Below are 21,072 nucleotides of genomic sequence, written 5' to 3' on the forward strand. Positions count from 1 at the left end.
AAAGTGGTAAGAAGAATAAAAAAGTAGAATAGACATTTAATAAGAAAGCCTTTTGGCAACATAAGTATATTATATTTTACTCTTATCGGGGCAGGTGGTTTTTGTAAGTACTTGTTTATTTCAAAAGGGTAGTATTATTTGAATTAATTCACTAGTTAAAACTCTCAGAGCCTAAAAGTGATTTTTTCCATTTCAATTATCTTTATTTTCTAAAATATTTTCAAAGACAGTGGCTTCATGCTGAGGATAGAGGATGTAGTTGAAGAACTGTATGTAGCTCATGATTAACTGAAACTCTGTGAAATGAGCCTCTTCATGTATTTGGCAATTATTATACTTCTTTAAAGTATGATTCAAAAGATAGAAATAATATTTTACAACAAAAAGATCATTTGTCTTGTTTTATTGTATGTTCTGCATCTAACAGTTCACTTAATGAGAATAGTCCCTTGTGTCAAATTCAAATTCTCATTTGGCACTTTTCCTAGACAAATTGCTTTCTGCCCATCATACAATTTTGCTTTGAAGCATTCTGGCAATGGGTGATATAGGGAGACTTAGAACCAAATTCTGCTTTTAATATGAAACTGGAAACAGTCCTTTCATCTTCCAGGTGATCTTTATATCATATGTATACAACACTTTATTTTTCAAAAGTCTACCCTCTGGATTCAGCTATGATAACTATCAAGCACAGATAATTAAGAACTTAGGCTCTTACAATGTTTAAAGTAGCCCAAGAGAGCATAGAAGTTCTGTTCTTAGAGGTTCAGAAACAGGTGAGGACTGATGGTAACAAAGGTTGTGAAAATTCGACATTGCTGGTTTTGTTGTTTAGGGCAAGTGGCAGTCTCTGAAATATTTACTGGTTGAGCAGAGAATATTTGTTATACTTCTCCAATCAAAAGAGAAAAGAGGAATTGTTACCAATAACTGAAAGCTTTTACAACTGTCTAACTTCCTTATAAGGTATAGCTTCTGGGAGATGTGTTGGGCAGACTTCAGTAAAAGAAGATAGCATGTTTATGTTGACAGAGATGGGTCAGTTACAGATTTGTCCAGGGATTCTCATTAGTTGTTATCTTTCTGTTAACTTCTTTCCAACTTCTGATGTATGAGTACAGTTGTTACAGTGTTTTTCACAATTTTCTTTTGTTTTCTTGATTAATTTTGTTTTTTTGGATAGAAATACATTTTCTATGCCTACTTATAGCAAGTCAGGCTTTGTCTTTCTGAACCATTTTCTCTGTGGTGACATTTGGAAATGAACTTACAACGTTTTCCACTGTGTATTGTAGGGGGATTATTATAGACAAAAACTCTTTTAAGATACCTTTTTTTGTTCCTGCTATTATCAGTTTCACACACTCTTTAGTCTTCTTGTCTTAGGTAGGATCAAGGAAGAAAAGAGGGAAGTTTCAAAATACTTTTTCTAGTTCTCCCTGCTTATTATCACAGGAGAAAGTTAAAACTTTGTTGCAAGTAAATCCTTTAATATAATTTTATTTGAACACTTATAGCACTACTTATTGGGCAACCATGTGGTTAGAACCAGCTTTTTTGTTTTTTGTAAAACAGAATTGAAGTTGAAACAATTACTTCTGCCCTCTAAATAATTAGACTGCTATACTCTCCTCAAAGTATAAGCTGATTAGACTTTATCTTTGACTTCAGTGTGTTTCTGGCCTGCCCCTAAATGTCAAATTAATCTTAAATGCCCATAGGATTAATGTTGAAAATTGTTACACATTTTTTATTCATTCATCAATATTGCAATATACTCCCTTTTTCCTCTTTTTGGGTATGGGGCTGTAAAGTTTATTTGATTTCTTAAAGCACAAAGAACCTCATTGATCTCAACATAAAACTTATTATATTATGTTACTGCAAAATAAACATGAAAATAACATTGCAAAACTGTGTTCATATATTATTTATAAGAAAAAGCCATTTGTAAATGCCTGTCAGTGTTTCTTGTAGTGCTTCCCTTTTTAAGGAATCCATTAACCATGATATTCTTTTATATTTGACAAAAACTATTTTATGGAAGAAAAGAGTGTTGTTTAAGTAACTGCAGCTGTTTCTGCAGTCCAGGTGGGAAGAATAAAGACATCTGGTTTGTTTGAGGAAACACATTAATGAGTCTTTCAGTTATGAAGGAAAGGCCCTGAGCATAGGGTAGAGGTTGAAATAAATGGGAATTAATTGATTTTCCCATGAAGATAACAACATTTTGAATTTTCTACCAGACAGCAAAAAAGACAAGGGTTGGGACCAGGAATCTGTAGAAAAGCATTGATGGGGGAATGGGCTCCAGAATCATGATAGCTGGCCAGCACTGGAATACAACCATGAGAAGAACTGAAGCCCGATAGTCAATGTCTACTAGTTGTTACCTGCTCTGTGCAGCAATCTTCCTCAGTTAGGCTAACCTTTAGTGAAAGCCTACAGGTTTGGGTACCCTTTATGTGAAATGCTTGGGACCAGAAGTGTTTTGAATTTTGGATTTTTTAAAATTTTGGAATATTTGCATTATATTTACTGGTTGAATCCCTAATCTGAAAACCTGAATTCTGAAATGCTCTAATGAGCATTTCCTTTGAGCATCATGCAGGTGCTCAAAAGTTTCAGATTTTGGAAGAAGTAAAATTATACTGCTTTGCAGATAATATAATCTTATATTTGAAAAAAATTAAAGACTCCCCCAAAAAACTATTAGAACTGATAAATTCAGTAAAGCTGCAGGATACAAAATCAATATTTTAAAAAATCAGTAACATTTCTATATGCCAATATTGAACAATCTGTAAAAGAAATAAAAAAGTAATTATGTTTACAATAGCCACAGATAAAATTAAATACCTAGGAATTAACCAAAGAAATGAAAGATCTCCATAATGAAAACTGTAAAACACTGATGAAAGAAATTGAAGAGGACACCAAAAAATGGAAAGATATTCCATGTTCATGGATTAGAAGAATCAATATTGTCAAAATGTTTATACTACCCGAAGCAATATACAGATTAAATGCAACCCCTATAAAAATACCAATGACATTCTTCACAGAAATAGAAAAAAAATCCTAAAATTTATATGGAACCACAAAAGACTAAGAATATCCAAAGCTGTTCTAATGGAAGAATCACATTATCTGACTTCAAATTATATAACCAAGCAATAGTAACGAAAACATCATGGTACCGGCATAAACACAGATACATAGAATAATGAAATAGAATAGAGAACCCAAAACAAAATCCACATACCTACAGTGAACTCATTTTCGACAAAGATGCCAAAAGCATACACTGGGGAAAAGACAGTCTCTTCAACAAATGGTGCTGGGAAGACGATATCCATATGCAGAAGAAAGAAACTAGGCCCCTGTCTCTCACCATATACAAAAATCAAATCAAAATGGAATAAAGACTTAAATCTAAGACCACAAACTATGAAACTGATACAAGAAAACATTGGAGAAAATCTCCAGGACCTTGGTCAGGGCAAAAATTTCTTGAGCAATACCTGACAAGCAAATGCAACCAAAGCAAAAATGGACGAATAGGATCACGTCAAGTTAAAAAGCTTCTGCACACTAAAGGAAACAATCGTCAAAGTGAAGAGACAATCCACAGAATGGGAGAAAATAATTTAAAACTACCCATCTGAGAAGGATTAATAACCACAATACAAAAGGATTTCAAACAACTCTATAGGGAAAAAATCTAACAATATGAGCTAATAAAAAATAGGCAAATGATTTGAATAGACATTTCCAAAAAGAAGACATACAAATGAGAAACAGGCATATGAAAAGGTGCTCAACATCATTGATCATCAGAGAAATGCAAATCAAAACTACAATGAGACATCATCTTACCCCAGTTAGAATGGCTTATATCCAAAATACATGAAATAACAAATGCTGGTGAGGATGTGGAGAAAAGGGAACCCTTGTATACTGTTGGTGGGAATGTATATTATTATAACCACTATGAAGAACAGTTGGGAAGTTCCTCAAAAAACTAAAAATTGAGCTACCATATGATCCAGCAATCTCACTGCTGGGTACATACCCAAAAGAAAGGAAATCAGTATATTGAAGAGATATCTGCACACCTGTGTTTGTTGCAGCACTGCTTACAATAGCTAAGATTTGGAAACAACTTAAGTGTCCATCAGCAGGTGAATGGATAAAGAAAATGTGGCACATATACACAATAGAGCACTATTCAGCCATCAAAAAGAATGAGATCCAGTCATTTGCAGCAACATGGATGGAACTGGAGGACATTATGTTAAGTAAAATAAGCCAGGCACAGAAAGACAAATATCACGTGTTCTCACCTATGGGATCTAAAAATGAAAACAACTGAACTCATGGACATAGAGAGTAGAAGGACGGTTACCAGAGACTGGGAAGGGTGGTGGAGAGCTGGGTGGAAGCTGGGGATGGTTAATGGGTACAAAAAATAGTTAGAAAGAACGAATAAGACCTACTATTTGATAGCACAACAGAGTGACTATAGTCAATAATAACTTAATTGTACATTTAAAAATAACTAAAAGAGTGTAATTAGATTTATTTGTAATATAAAAGATTAATGCTTGATGGGATAGATATCCTATTCTCCATGATGTGCTTATTTCTTAGTACATGGCTATATCAAAACATCTCATGTATCCCGTAAGTATATACACCTACTATGTACCCAATCAAATTGAAAATTAAATTTTTTTAAAAGTTTTGGATTTTGGAGCATTTCAGATTTTGCATTTTTGTATTAGGAACATTCAACCTGTACATGCAAAAGCAGTGTGTGAGTAGTACCATGAGGAGTCATGCATAGTGGGTTGTATTAACATCTGGAGTGAGTCAGTGTAGAGAAAGAACTTATCAGTAATAATGATGCCAAGATTGCTGAAGTTGATCAAGGATTGACTGGGAAGCTAGAATTCCGAAATAAAGGTAATGAAAATGACCAAGAAATATAAGGGCATATCAAAGAAAGTGCTGGATTACCTGCAATTACATAAGAACAAGGACTTGAGTTCTTTTCTTTAGATATTAAAAGAAAGTATAAGTCCAGAACGTTAGAGAAGTAGGAGACATTCAATTTATATATATGAGGGGTTACGAGCATAAATACATGCTCCTGGAGCATGGTGAATTTATAAATACTTATGTATTTAGATTTTATATATTTTTCATTCTTGTACTTGGTCAGTTGTGCTGTCTTTAAATAAAGCTGTTCAAGATCTGTTTGCAGTACCTTTGTATTTTGCTTGAGTGCACCAATTTTTATCTTAGATTTATGAAGTCTAATTATCATTCAACGTCTTTGTTCAAGCCCTAGACACATTTTTCCTTGTTTTCTCATATCTCAATTTTCAAGTTAATGATTATAATGACATCATGATTTTATGTTAAGAGTCTTTTTTTTTTTTTTAGTTGAGGTCTTTTAATTTTATTTTTTATTTTTTATTTATTTATTTTTATTTTATTATTATTATACTTTAAGTTTTAGGGTACATGTGCACAATGTGCAGGTTTGTTACATATGTATACATGTGCCATGTTGGTGTGCTGCACCCATTAACTCATCATTTAGCATTAGGTATATCTCCAAGTGCTATCCCTCCCCCCTCCCCCCACCCCACAACAGTCCCCAGAGTGTGATGTTCCCCTTCCTGTGTCCATGTGTTCTCATTGTTCAATTCCCACCTATGAGTGAGAACATCCAGTGTTTGTTTTTTTGTCCTTCTGATAGTTTGCTGAGAATGATGGTTTCCAGTTTCATCCATGTCCCTACAAAGGACATGAACTCATCATTTTTTATGGCTGCATAGTATTCCATGGTGTATATATGCCACATTTTCTTAATCCAGTCTATCATTGTTGGACATTTGGGTTGGTTCCAAGTCTTTGCTATTGTGAATAGTGCCGCAATAAACATACGTGTGCATGTATCTTTATAGCAGCATGATTTATAATCCTTTGGGTATATACCCATTAATGGGACGGCTGTGTCAAATGGTATTTCTAGTTCTAGATCCCTGAGGAATTGCCACACTGACTTCCACAATGGTTGAACTAGTTTACAGTCCCACCAACAGTGTAAAAGTGTTCCTATTTCTCCACATCCTCTCCAGAACCTGTTGTTTCCTGACTTTTTAATGATCGCCATTCCAACTGGTGTGAGATGGTATCTCATTGTGGTTTTGATTTGCATTTCTCTGATGGTCAGTGATGATGAGCATTTTTTCATGTGTTTTTTGGGGGCATAAATGTCTTCTTTTGAGAAGTGTCTGTTCATATCCTTTGCCCACTTTTTGATGGGGTTGTTTGTTTTTTTCTTGTAAATTTGTTGGAGTTCATTGTAGATTCTGGATATTGGCCCTTTGTCAGATGAGTAGGTTGCAAAAATTTTCTCCCATTCTGTAGGTTGCCTGTTCACTCTGATGGTAGTTTCTTTTGCTGTGCAGAAGCTCTTTAGTTTAATTAGATCCCATTTGTTAATTTTGGCTTTTGTTGCCATTGCTTTTGATGTTTTAGACATGAAGTCCTTGCCCATGCCTATGTCCTGAATGGTATTGCCTAGGTTTTCTTCTAGGGTTTTTATGGTTTTAGGTCTAACATGTAAGTCTTTAATCCATCTTGAATTAATTTTTGTATAAGGTTTAAAGAAGGGATCCAGTTTCAGCTTTCTATATATGGCTAGCCAGTTTTCCCAGCACCATTTATTGAATAGGGAATGCTTTCCCCATTTCTTGTTTTTGTCAGGTTTGTCAAAGATCAGATGGTTGTAGATATGCAGCATTATTTCTGAGGGCTCTGTTCTGTTCCATTGATCTATATCTCTGTTTTGGTACCAGTACCATGCTTTTTTGGTTACTGTAGCCTTGTAGTGTAGTTTGAAGTCAGGTAGAGTGATGCCTCTGGCTTTGTTCTTTTGGCATAGGATTGACTTGGAAATGTGGGCTCTTTTTTGGTTCCATATGAACTTCATAGTTTTTTCCAATTCTGTGAAGAAAGTCATTGGTAGCTTGATAGGGATGGCATTGAATCTATAAATTACCTTGGGCAGTGTGGCAATTTTCACGATATTGATTCTTCCTACCCATGAGCATGGAATGTTCTTCCATTTGTTTGTATCCTCTTTTATTTCATTCAGCAGTGGTTAGTAGTTCTCCTTGAAGAGGTCCTTCACATCCCTTGTAAGTTGGATTCCTAGGTATTTTATTCTCTTTGAAGCAATTGTGAATGGGAGTTCACTCATGATTTGGCTCTCTGTTTGTCTGTTATTGGTGTATAAGAATGCTTGTGATTTTTGCACATTGATTTTATATACTGAGGCTTTGCTGAAGTTGCTTATCAGCTTGAGGAGATTTTGGGCTGAGAGAATGGGGTTTTCTAGATATACAATCATGTCATCTGCAAATAGGGACAATTTGACTTCCTCTTTTCCTAATTGATTACCCTTTATTTCCTTCTCCTGCCTAATTGCCCTGGCCAGAACTTCCAACACTACATTGAATAGGAGTGGTGAGAGAGGGCATCCCTGTCTTGTGCCAGTTTTCAAAGGGAATGCTTCCAGTTTTTGCCCATTCAGTATGATATTGGCTGTGGGTTTGTCATAGATAGCTCTTATTATTTTGAGATATGTTCCATCAATACCTAATTTATTGAGAGTTTTTAGCATGCAGGGTTGTTGAATTTTGTCAAAGGCCTTTTCTGCATCTATTGAGATAATCATGTGGTTTTTGTCTTTGGTTATCTTTATATGCTGGATTACATTTATTGATTTGTGTATGTTGAACCAGCCTTACATCCCAGGGATGAAGCCCACTTGATCATGGTGGATAAGCTTTTTGATGTGCTGCTGGATTCGGATTGCCAGTATTTTATTGAGGATTTTTGCATCAATGTTTATCAATGATATTGGTCTAAAATTCTCTTTTTTGGTTGTGTCTCTGCCAGGCTTTGGTATCAGGATGATGCTGACCTCATAAAATGAGTAAGGGAGGATTCCCCCTTTTTCAGTTTCAGAAGGAAACTCTTCTGGTAGAATTGGGCTTTGAATCCATCTGGTCCTGGACTTTTTTTGGTTGGTAAGCTATTGATTATTGCCACAATTTCGGAGCCTGTTATTGATCTATTCAGAGATTCAACTTCTTCCTGGTTTAGACTTGGGAGGGTGTATGTGTCAAGGAATTTATCCATTTCTTCTAGATGTTCTAGTTTATTTGCATAGAGGTGTTTGTAGTATTCTCTGATGGTAGTTTGTATTTCTGTGGGATCGCTGGTGATATCCCCTTTATCATTTTTTATTGCATCTATTTGATTCTTCTCTCTTTTCTTCTTTGTTAGTCTTGCTAGCAGTTTATCAATTTTGTTGATCTTTTCAAAAAACCAGCCCCTGGATTCATTAATTTTTTGAAGGGTTTTTTGTGTCTCTATTTCCTTCAGTTCTGCTCTGATTTTAGTTATTTCTTGCCTTCTGCTAGCTTTTGAATGTGTTTGCTCTTGCTTTTCTAGTTCTTTTAATTGTTATGTTAGGGTGTCAATTTTGGATCTTTCCTGCTTTCTCTTGTGGGCATTTAGTGCTATAAATTTCCCTCTACACACTGCTTTGAATGTGTCCCAGACATTCTGGTATGTTGTGTCTTTGTTCTCGTTGGTTTCAAAGAACATCTTTATTTCTGCCTTCATTTCGTTATTTCCCCGTATTCATTCAGGAGCAGGTTGTTCACTTTCCATGTAGTTGAGCAGTTTTGAGTAAGTTTCTTAATCCTGAGTTCTAGTTTAATTGCACTGTGGTCTGAGAGACATTTTGTTATAATTTCTGTTCTTTTACATTTGCTGAGGAAAGCTTTACTTCCAACTATGTGTTCAATTTTGGAATAGGTGTGGTGTGGTGCTGAAAAAAATGTATATTCTGTTGATTTGGGGTGGAGAGTTCTGTAGATGTCTATTAGGTCCGCTTGGTACAGAGATGAGTTCAGTTCCTGGATATCCTTGTTAACTTTCTGTCTCGTTGATCTGTCTAATGTTGACAGTGGGGTGTTAAAGTCTCCCATTATTATTGTGTGGGAGTCTAAGTCTCTTTGTAGGTCACTAAGGACTTGCTTTATGAATCTGGGTTCTCCAGTATTGGGTGCATATATATTTAGGATAGTTAGTTCTTCTTGTTGAATTGATCCCTTTACCATTATGTAATGGCCTTCTTTGTCTCTTTTGATCTTTGTTGGTTTAAAGTGTTTTATCAGAGACTAGGATTGCAACCCCTGCCTTTTTTGTTTTCCATTTGCTTGGTAGATCTTCCTCTATCCCTTTATTTTGTGTCTATGTGTGTCTCTGCACGTGAGATGGGTTTCCTGAATACAGCACACTGATGGGGCTTGACTCTTTATCCAATTTGCCAGTCTGTGTCTTTTAATTGGAGCATTTAGCCCATTTACCTTTAAAGTTAATATTATTATGTGTGAATTTGATCCTGTCATTATGACATTAGGTGGTTATTTTGTTCGTTAATTGATGCAGTTTCTTCCTGGCCTTGATGGTCTTTACATTTTGGCATGTTTTTGCAGTGGCTGGTACTGGTTGTTCCTTTCCGTGTTTATTGCTTCCTTCAGGAGCTCTTTTAGGGCAGGCCTGGTGGTGACAAAATCTCTCAGCATTTGCTTGTCTGTAAAGTATTTTATTTTTCCTTCACTTATGAAGCTTAGTTTGGCTGGATATGAAATTATGGGTTGAAAATTCTTTTCTTTAAGAATGTCGAATATTGGCCCCCACTCTCTTCTGGCTTGTAGTGTTTCTGCAGAGAGATCAGCCGTTAGTCTGATGGGCTTCCCTTTGTGTGTAACCCAATCTTTCTCTCTGGCTGCCCTTAACATTTTTTCCTTCATTTCAACTTTGGTGAATCTGACAATTATGTGTCTTGGAGTTGCTCTTCTTGAGGAGTATCTTTGTGTCGTTCTCTGTATTTCCTGAATCTGAATGTTGACCTGCCTTGCTAGATTGGGGAAGTTCTCCTGGATAATATCCTGCAGAGTGTTTTCCAACTTGGTTCCATTCTCCCCATCACTTTCGGGTACACCAATCAGACGTAGATTTGGTCTTTTCACATAGTCCCATATTTCTTGGAGGCTTTGCTCATTTCTTTTTATTCTTTTTTCTCTAAACTTCCCTTCTCGCTTCATTTCATTCATTTCATCTTCCATCACAGATACCCTTTCTTCCAGTTGATCGCAACGGCTCCTGAGGCTTCTGCATTCTTCACGTAGTTCTTGAGCCTTGGCTTTCAGCTCCATCAGTTCCTTTAAGGGCTTCGCTGCGTTGGTTATTGTAGGTATCCATTCATCTAATTTTTTTTCAAAGTTTTTAACTTCTTTGCCATTGGTTTGAATTTCCTCCTGTAGCTTGGAGTAGTTTGATCATCTGAAGCCTTCTTCTCTCAACTTGTCAAAGTCATTCTCCATCCAGCTTTGTTCTGTTGCTGGTGAGGAGCTGCGTTCCTTTGGAGGAGGAGAGATGCTCTGCTTTTTAGAGTTTCCAGTTTTTCTGCTCTGTTTTTTCCCCATCTTTGTGGTTTTATCTACTTTTGGTCTTTGATGATGGTGATGTACAGATGGGTTTTTGGTGTGGATGTCCTTTCTGTTTGTGAGTTTTCCTTCTTACAGACAGGACCCTCAGCTGCAGGTCTGTTGGAGTTTGCTAGAGGTCCACTCCAGACCCTGTTTGCCTGGGTATCAGCAGTGGTGGCTGCAGAACAGCGGTGGCTGTAGAACAGCAGATATTGGTGAACTGCAAATGCTGCTGCCTGATTGTTCCTCTGGAAGTTTTGTCTCAGAGGAGTACCCGGTCGTGTGAGGTGTCAGTCTGCCCCTACTGGGGGGTGCCTCCCAGTTAGGCTACTCGGGGGTCAGGGACCCACTTGAGGAGGCAGTCTGCCCGTTCTCAGATCTCCAGCTGCATGCTGGGAGAACCACTACTCTCTTCAAAGCTGTGAGACAGGGACATTTAAGTCTGCAGAGGTTACTGCTGTCTTTTTGTTTGTCTGTGCCCTGCCCCCTGAGGTGGAGCCTACAGAGGCAGGCAGGCAGGCCTCCTTGAGCTGTGGTGGGCTCCACCCAGTTCGAGCTTCCCAGCTGCTTTGTTTACCTAATCAAGCCTGGGCAATGGTGGGCGCCCCTCCCCCAGCCTCGCTGCCACCTTGCAGTTTGATCTCAGACTGCTGTGCTAGCAATCAGCGAGACTCTGTGGGCATAGGACCCTCCAAGCCAGGTGCAGGATATAATCTCCTGGTGTGCCGTTTTTTAAGCCCGTTGGAAAAGTGCAGTATTAGGGTGGGAGTGACCCGATTTTCCAGGTGCCGTCTGTCACCCCTTTCTTTGACTAGGAAAGGGAACTCCCTGACCCCTTGCACTTCCCGAGTGAGGCAATGCCTTTTCCTGCTTCGGCTCATGCACGGTGCGCTGCACCCACTCTCCTGCACCCACTGTCTGGCACTCCCTAGTGAGATGAACCTGGTACCTCAGATGGAAATGCAAAAATCACCTGTCTGCTGTGTCACTCACGCTAGGAGCTGTAGACTGGAGCTGTTCCTATTCGGCCATCTTGGCTCCACCCTCTTATGTTAAGTGTCTTATTAAAAACTACATTCACCAGTGTGTTCTGTGACACATCTAATTATTCACATAAAGGGAATCACTTTCAAAAAATTGGGGAAACACTGTAAGCCAGAGTCTACAATTCACATTAAGAAACTAACAATCTCTGAGAGGTCCCACAGGGGAATAAAAAAAATTAACATGGTTTAATGTAGCTTTATTTGACTATGGAACTCACTTTTTACCTAATACCTATTTATATCCCATGGAACTAATGTTCATTAAAACAAATAATCCAAAGTGTTTTTGCATTATCTCACTTATTCTCACAAGTAAAATATTAAAAATGATTTACTGGTCAAAGGAGAAAAAATCACATAACTCCAATTACATTTAAAGCATATTTATATTTAAAGAGATTACACCAGAAGCAATGTGTACCTTTTATTCCATGAGAAATTAATTTAATCTGACTTCTTGCATCTTATTCTCCACTTAAGTTTGCTGAGCATCTTTTCTTTATTCTCCTTAGTACAGTGTTAAATATCTACAGTCATCCACTGAACAAATATTCCACAGCATTGCTTTTTTTGTATAAGAGTCTTTTATGTTTTTAATCCAGTATCTCCCATAGTCTACATGGTTCCCTCTACCAACCATGGCCTCTATGGAAGATCATGAGGTATCAGTGTCATTATTTTGGTAATGAGACAAAATCAAAAGTAACTCCTCCTCCCAAATTTGACCAATGTCTACAAGAAAGACATTTTACCTGAATTTATCCCTTCTTAATTCTAAATTTCTGGTCACCTCATTGACCCTTTCCCACTCCCAGCACCCAAGAACACAGACCCCTGAAACACCCTGGAGCATAGACAATCATGGATCCAGGCCAAATCCTGTCATTAAGATTTTAGAAATGAGAACACAGAAAGTTTAATTTATTTAATCAAGATCATACAGCTAGTTAATAGCAATGTAGAATCAGTAATCTAAATTTTTGACCACATCTTGGCTTCTCTGGCTCATGGATCAATCTCTGGTATTTTAGAGTTTCCAAGGCCAACGACTACCTCTTACAACATACACAGACACTTACATATATACAGAAGCCAAACATATACTACATTTGGAAAAAGGCATCAGTGAGATATCTTACAGGACCATTTACTAAAATAAAATAAAATAAAAATTCCAGAAATATTTTTCTTATGAAAATTCAATGACAGTTTTTGTTTCCACATAAGGTTTTTAGAGAAGACTTGCTTGTCTGTCCTGCACCTGCTGTAATGTCATGGAATGCCTGAAAGAGTCTCTTGGTGTCAATAACCCACATGTTCAAGAATTCCCCAAATTTCACGAACGTTACATACTATAATACTTTTATGGCATTGAATTTAAACTCTCAACAGTGATGCACAAAAATTAGCCATGACAGTGCTTTTGGAGATATTGCAGCAAAACATGATAATAATATACAATACAAAGGGATAAAAACCAAAGCTCATAGATGTCTACATAATGAGATCTTCTATTCAGAATTACTATATATTTTATCTTCACCATATTGACTTGTCTAGAGAAAATGGAGAAACTCTATCTTAGCTGACAAGTTAACTCTCCATATGCTTCCAAGAAACATGGAAATCTAGAAGATGAAGTCATTCTTCTGTGGATATTAACATGCACAATTTTGCAGACATAAATTTTTTGAGAATCTCTTAGAAAACAAAGGGAGTAGGAAAAATTAGTAAGAGGATCAAATAAAAGTGTTGTCTAAGAGGGCTGAGTGGAAACTTGGTGGGATGATGCTCATTAACTAGATGTCAGAATTGGTTGTTGAATGGAAAGATAAAGGAGAAATGATGGAGAAGATGGTGATATTACCTGACAGAAGGCTACAGGAAAATTGAGGAGTAGTGTGAAAGTGATTTTTTTGGGAAAACTGAACAATATGTATTGTTGGGGGAAAATGGGCCTCAACAGAGTGAAGTATTCTTGTCACGGAAAAGATAGAAAAAGGGTTGGGTAGTTACAGGGGGACAGCAATGCCAGACTGGGGAGTGTGGACTGGATACAAGAGAATGAGGGAGCTCAGGATGAGCAGAAGGGCGGGGAAGCAATATTCATTAAGCACCTTCTATGTGCCAGTCAATAGGCCAGGCTTCAAATTATTACCTTGCTGAAATCTTCACAGCAGCCCTCTAATAGGTATTTATCCCTGATTCCATATCCATGCTCTGCTTCCCCTCCTATTACAATGGCTGAAGAATTCAAACCCCTTTCAAAGGCTAGCACTGTCATTTGTCCTCTAGATCCCATCCCCTCCATTTTTCTTTTTATTGAAACATTCTCAATGGTATTCAAACATACTCTGCTCTCTCTTCTATTAAATAGGCAAATGCAACTCATCAACCTCTTTTTCCCACTTGGCTACTGCCCCATTTCTCTACTTCCTTTCATGGCAGAACTTCTCGAAAGAGTTTTTCACAATCACTTCATTTCCACACCTCTAACTGACTTTTGAACATAACTAGAGGAGGAGTAGGAGGGGACACTCATTCCAAAGTGTCCAATTAAGCCCAATCCTTTAAAAGTATTATGTTGTCATGATGGCTGTTAAGAGCATGGTGAAAAGATATTAGAATAAGATGTGGGGAATCATGACCGTGAGACAGAGAAAGTAGTCAAAGGTTTTCCACCTTTTAAAAATGTACTTGATCCCCCACTAATTGCACAAACTCTGCCCCTCAGACCTAGATCCACCCACAGCATCAGGCCCACACTTCTGGCTTCAATCCACTCTATTCTGTCCTCTATCCACTCCAATAAACTGAAACAGTTCCTGTTAGAGTCACCAATGACCATCATTTTGCAAAATCCAATGGTAACTTCCCTGTCCTCTTTATACTCAACCTCTCAGTAGCATCTGATCCTGTTAACCATGTCTTCTTGTACCACCATTTCTGCTGGATTGCTGGATATCATACTTTCTTGTTTTTCTCCTAGTTTACTGTCTAGTCATTCCCACTTTCCTTTATGTGTTCCTCTTTCTCTGACTTTTAAATCTTGAACTGCAGGCCACTGGGGCAGAGGAAGCATGCACACTAGTGCATGGTGTTTGGTATCTCATCATACCACTTTGGTGGAAGAGCAGTGGCTGTAGAATCTGTTTCTTTTTTTAACTTTGATTTTAGATTCAGGAGTATATGTGCAGGTTTGCTATATAGATGAATTGCATGTCTCGGAGGTTTTGGGGTACAGATTATTTCATCGCCTATGTAATAAGCATAATACCCTATAGATTATTTTTTGATCCTCACCTTCTTCCCAGCCTTCATCCTCAAGTAAGCCCTGGTGTCTGCTGCAGAACCTCTTTCTAGGTATATGATTAGTGACTGAACCTCCAGTGCCCTGTCTCCTGGTGCTAGAGGATTATTTATTTATATATTGCATTAACTTCTAGTTCCTTCTTTGCACCTCTGCCCTCTTTCTGCATTTTGCATCCCTACAGGACTATGCCCTTTGGAATTTATCCTCCTGAATTCACTTTTTACTTAACTAAAGTAGCATATTAGAGAGGACAGAAAGGTAGTTTCAATAAGGGAATATCAATGCCTATAAGCTCTGTTGTCATATCAAGGAAAAATGACATATTTCAGTAGAATTAGGAAATGGACTTTCTCTTGTTTAAGGGCTGTGAGGTGGTAATTTATAAGGGAAGATTAAAAGAACAAAGTACATATAACTTGGCTTAGAGGGAGGTCTAAAGATCTGCAAATATCTCTAACTGCACAAACATTAGCAAGAGAAAATATTGATTTAGCTTAGTACAAGCTACAAGGTGCTGTAACTAAGAATAATGAAGTTAAATTTTAAGAACACAGAGAGAATGCCATGAAAATATTAGAATAAAAATAGAGTGAGCTATGGAATATTCTGCAAAGGGAAGCTTTTCTAATAAAGGGAAAACAGCTCTGTGAGATGAAACAAATCATTGTTATGCAAGATCAGTGACATCCTCAACTCCAAGTCTGCACAAATGTAAGAACACTAGTTTTCTATCTTGTGTTACATTAATTGGGATGACAGTTCCTATGCTTCTCAACATACCTATAAATAGGTTCTGGGTCAACTTCTGCCTGTAGGTATTCCTTGATCTTCTAAAGACAATGATTACCCACTTAATTTTTTCACTTCAGAGAACATACAGAAAAAGAGAGGTCCTTCACGTCCCTTGTAAGGTGGATTCCTAGGTATTTTATTCTCTTTGAAGCAATTGTGAATGGGAGTTCACTCATGATTTGGCTTTCTGTCTGTTATCGGTGTATAAGAATGCTTGTGATTTTTTGTACATTGACTTTGTATCCTGAGACTTTGCTGAAGTTGCTTATCAGCTTAAGGAGATTTTGGGCTGAGACGATGAGGTTTTCCAGATATACAATCATGTCATCTGCAAACAGAGACAATTTGACTTCCTCTTTTCCTAATTGAGTACCCTTTATTTCCTTCTCCTGCCTAATTGCCCTGGCCAGAACTTCCAACACTATGTTGAATAGGAGTGGTGAGAGAGGGCATCCCTGTCTTGTGCCAGTTTTCAAAGGGAATGCTTCCAGTTTTTGCCCATTCAGTATGATATTTGCTGTGGGTTTGTCATAGATAGCTCTTATTATTTTGAGATATGACCAATCAATACCTAATTTCTTGAGAGTTTTTAGCAAGAAGGGTTGTTGAATTTTGTCAAAGGCCTTTTCTGCATCTATTGAGATAATCATGTGGTTTTTGTCTTTGGTTCTGTTTATATGCTGGATTATATTTATTGATTTGTGTATGTTGAACCAGCCTTGCATCCCAGGGATGAAGCCCACTTGATCATGGTGGATAAGCTTTTTGATGTGCTGCTGGATTCGGATTGCCAGTATTTTACTGAGGATTTTTGCATCAATGTTCATGAAGGATATTGGTCTAAAATTCTCTTTTTTGCTTGTGTCTCTGCCAGGCTTTGGTATGAGGATGATGCTGGCCTCATATAATGAGTTATGGAGGATTCCCTCTTTTTCTATTGATTGGAATAGTTTCAGAAGGAATGGTACCAGTTCCTCCTTGTATCTCTGGTAGAATTTGGCTGTGAATCCATCTGGTCCTGGACTCTTTTTGGTTGGTAAGCTATTGATTATTGCCACAATTTCAGCTCCTGTTATTGGTCTATTCAGAGATTCACCTACTTCCTGGTTTAGTCCTGGGAGAGTGTATGTGTCGAGGAATTTATCCACTTCTTCTACATTTTCTAGTTTATTTGCGTAGAGGTGTTTATAGTATTCTCTGATGGTAGTTTGTATTTCTGTGGGATCAGTGGTGATATCCCCTTTATCATTTTTTATTGTGTCTATTTGATTCTTCTCTTTTTCTTTATTAATCTTGCCAGCGGTCTATCAATTTTGTTGATCCTTTCAAAAAACCAGCTCCTGGATTCATTAATTTTTTGAAGGGTTTTTTGTGTCTCTATTTCCTTCAGTTCTGCTCTGATTTTAGTTATTTCTTGCCTTCTGCTAGCTTTTGAATGTGTTTGCTCTTGCTTTTCTAGTTCTTTTAATTGTGATGTTAGGGTGTCAATTTTGGATCTTTCCTGCTTTCTCTTGTGGGCATTTAGTGCTATAAATTTCCCTTTACACACTGCTTTGAATGTGTCCCAGAGATTCTGGTATGTTGTCTTTGTTCTCGTTGGTTTCAAAGAACATCTTTATTTCTGCCTTCATTTCGTTATGTACCCAGTAGTCATTCAGGAGCAGGTTGTTCAGTTTCCAGGTAGTTGAGCAGTTTTGAGTGAGTTTCTTAATCCTAAGTTCTAGTTTGATTGCACTGTGGTCTGAGAGATAGTTTGTTATAATTTCTGTTCTTTTACATTTGCTGAGGAGAGCTTTACTTCCAAGTATGTGGTCAATTTTGGAATAGGTGTGGTGTGGTGCTGAAAAGAAAGTATATTCTGTTGATTTGGGGTGGAGAGTTCTGTAGATGTCTATTAGGTCTGCTTGGTGCAGAGCTGAGTTTGATTCCTGGGTGTCCTTGTTAACTTTCTGTCTCGTTGATCTGTCTAATGTTGACAGTGGGGTGTTAAAGTCTCCCATTATTAATGTGTGGGAGTCTACCAAGGGACGTGAAGGACTTCTTCAAGGAGAACTACAAACCACTGCTCAACGAAATAAAAGAGGATACAAACAAATGGAAGAACATTCCATGCTCATGGCTAGGAAGAATCAATATCATGAAAATGGCCGTACTGCCCAAGGTAATTTATAGATTCAATGCCATCCCCATCAAGCTACCAATGACTTTCTTCACAGAATTGGAAAAAACTACTTTAAAGTTCATATGTAACCAAAAAAGAGCCCGCATCGCCAAGTCAATCCTAAGCCAAAAGAACAAAGCTGGAGGCATCACACTACCTGACTTCAAACTATACTACAAGGCTACAGTAACCAAAACAGCATGGTACTGGTACCAAAACAGAGATATAGATCAGTGGAACAGAAGAGAGCCCTCAGAAATAATGCCGCATATCTACAATTATCTGATCTTTGACAAACCTGAGAAAAACAAGAAATGGGGAAAGGATTCCCTATTTAATAAATGGTGCTGGGAAAACTGGCTAGCCATATGTAGAAAGCTGAAACTGGATCCCTTCCTTACACCTTATATAAAAATCAATTGAAGATGGATTAAAGACTTAAACATTAGACCTAAAACCATAAAAACCCTAGGAGAAAACCTAGGCAATACCATTCAGGACATAGGCATTGGCAAGGACTTCATGTCTAAAACACCAAAAGCAATGGCAACAAAAGACAAAATTGACAAATGGGAGCTATTTAAACTAAAGAGCTTCTGCACAGCAAAAGAAACTACCATCAGAGTGAACAGGCAACCTACAGAATGGGAGAAAATTTTTGCAACCTACTCATCTGACAAAGGGCTAATATCCAGAATCTACAATGAACTCCAACAAATTTACAAGAAAAAAACAAACAACCCCATCAAAAAGTGGGCGAAGGATATGAACAGACACTTCTCAAAAGAAGACATTTATGCCCCCAAAAAACACATGAAAAGATGCTCACCATCACTGGCCATCAGAGAAATGCAAATCAAAACCACAATGAGATATCATCTCACACCAGTTAGAATGGCAATCATTCAAAAGTCAGGAAACAACAGGTGCTGGAGAGGATGTGGAGAAATAGGAACACTTTTACACTGTTGGTGGGACTGTAAACTAGTTCAACCATTGTGGAAGTCAGTGTGGCGATTCCTCAGGGATCTAGAACCAGAAATACCATTTGACCCAGCCATCCCATTACTGGGTATATACCCAAAGGACTATAAATCATGCTGCTATAAAGACACACACACACGTATGTTTATTGCGGCACTATTCACAATAGCAAAGACTTGGAACCAACCCAAATGTCCAACAATGATAGACTGAATTAAGAAAATGTGGCACATATACACCATGGAATACTATGCAGCCATAAAAAATGATGAGTTCATGTCCTTTGTAGGGACATGGATGAAATTGGAAATCATCATTCTCAGTAAACTATCGCAAGGACAAAAAACCAAACACCGCATATTCTCACTCATAGGTGGGAAATCAACAATGAGATCACATGGACACAGGAAGGGGAACATCACACTCTGCGGACTGTTGTGGGGTGGGGGGAGGGGGGAGGGATAGCATTGGGAGATATACCTAATGCTAGATGACGAGTTAGTGGGTGCAGCGCACCAACATGTCACATGTATACATATGTAACTAACCTGCACATTGTGCACATGTACCCTAAACCTTAAAGTATAATAATAAATAAAAAAAATAAAAAGAGAGTATTTGTGTGGCACACTGGATATCACGGCAGACTAGCTAGGGGCTCTGGCTACCTCTGACCCTGCTAAACCACTCCAAGGACTGAGGGGATAGATATGTTGGCTCACCTGGAAGCAAATCTTGGCATACTAGTGTTCTTCAACACACTGGTTAGGAAGCACTGTGCTTTTCATTTAGACTTGGGAGGCAGCCAGTCTCCAACCCCCAACTCCCAATCCCTTCTTCTATTCCTCCTGTTTCACTACGTTCTTATGGCTCTACTGAAATAAGTCCCTTCCGTCTTTCTCTTTCCTCATCCCCTTCTCAAAGCAGAAAAAAAAAAAAAAACATGTTTTGCTTTGACATAATAATCCAAACAATTTCTCCCAAGATCCTTACAATGTGGAAAGAGAGCCATCGTCAGTATATCCTGAGGAGGTAGGTAGGCATTTTTCTAGTTCTCTAGGACACATCTAGCTTACCACTACTGTTTACAAGTCTGAGTTGAAGGGAGGCAATGGTCAATTGTTACAAACTTCATAAATTGACCAATGAATATTTGCCTGGTCCATATTTAGGTTGTTCTTTTCATCATGAAAAGTTCCCCAGTTTACTAACCACTAGCAAAGGCTTGTCTTTTAAAAGTTGCTAAGTCTAAATAATAACAACTAACTAAAATTCTAGAATTATTGAGTCTGATTTTATGAGTATCAATTACAGTATTTTAATTATATATTCCTGATCATACTTAAGGCTGATGACTATTTAAAATTTGGCAAAAAGAAAACACAACAGTCTTAGAGTACTAAGCCAAGTTGTAATGCTCAGGCCACTAAATGCATTAACCTTGTACTCAGAACACTTGTATAAAGCCTGAAACACTTATCAGAATGTCAAAACAATCAGGAAGATAACAGTCTTTGCATCTGAGAGATTCAGTGGGATAAGTGGAAAGAGCACAGGACCAAGACTTAGGAGTTCTGGGTTCTCTCAAGTCTTGTTCCTGTCATTTGCAAACATTGTGCACTTAGGCCTACCAGATCCTCCCAAGTGTTAATAGTTTTGTATTTAAAGACGAATGTGGTTAGATATGGTGAACTGAACATAGGCCTGAATCTCTACTCCATCCCTAAACCCCACTGAAATGACATTAAAGGAATAAAAAGGGTATAACTCATTAAAAAAAAGACTGAGTAGGAAATGACATCAGACAGGGGGTGGTAACAAAAATTTGGAAGCTGGAAAGCAGATGGACAAGTGTTACACTGACTCAGCTGACCTTGGGAAAGCTAAGCCTAAGCCTGAAGAGGAGGGAGATGCAAAGGCAAGGAGCAAGCCCATTTCCACCATAGAACCCCAGAAAGTTTCAAAAGTTAGAAATATCAAATAAATTTTCAGGCAGGGAAGTAGGTTGAGACTGAAAAGAAGTGACCTTATGAAATGTCTTTAAAGCAAGTAGTTAGACCCCTAGATATCTTTCCCACTCTGTACTCCCAGATAATTGAATCCTCCACTCTTATTCTGATTGGAGACAGAAGGTTTACTCTTTGGGGAGGCTTAACTACTCAGGCTCTAGGCTTAGGAACAGTAGGC

This window comes from Pan paniscus, chromosome X (genome assembly GCF_029289425.2).
Source record: "Pan paniscus chromosome X, NHGRI_mPanPan1-v2.0_pri, whole genome shotgun sequence".
Taxonomy (NCBI): Eukaryota; Metazoa; Chordata; class Mammalia; order Primates; family Hominidae; genus Pan; species Pan paniscus.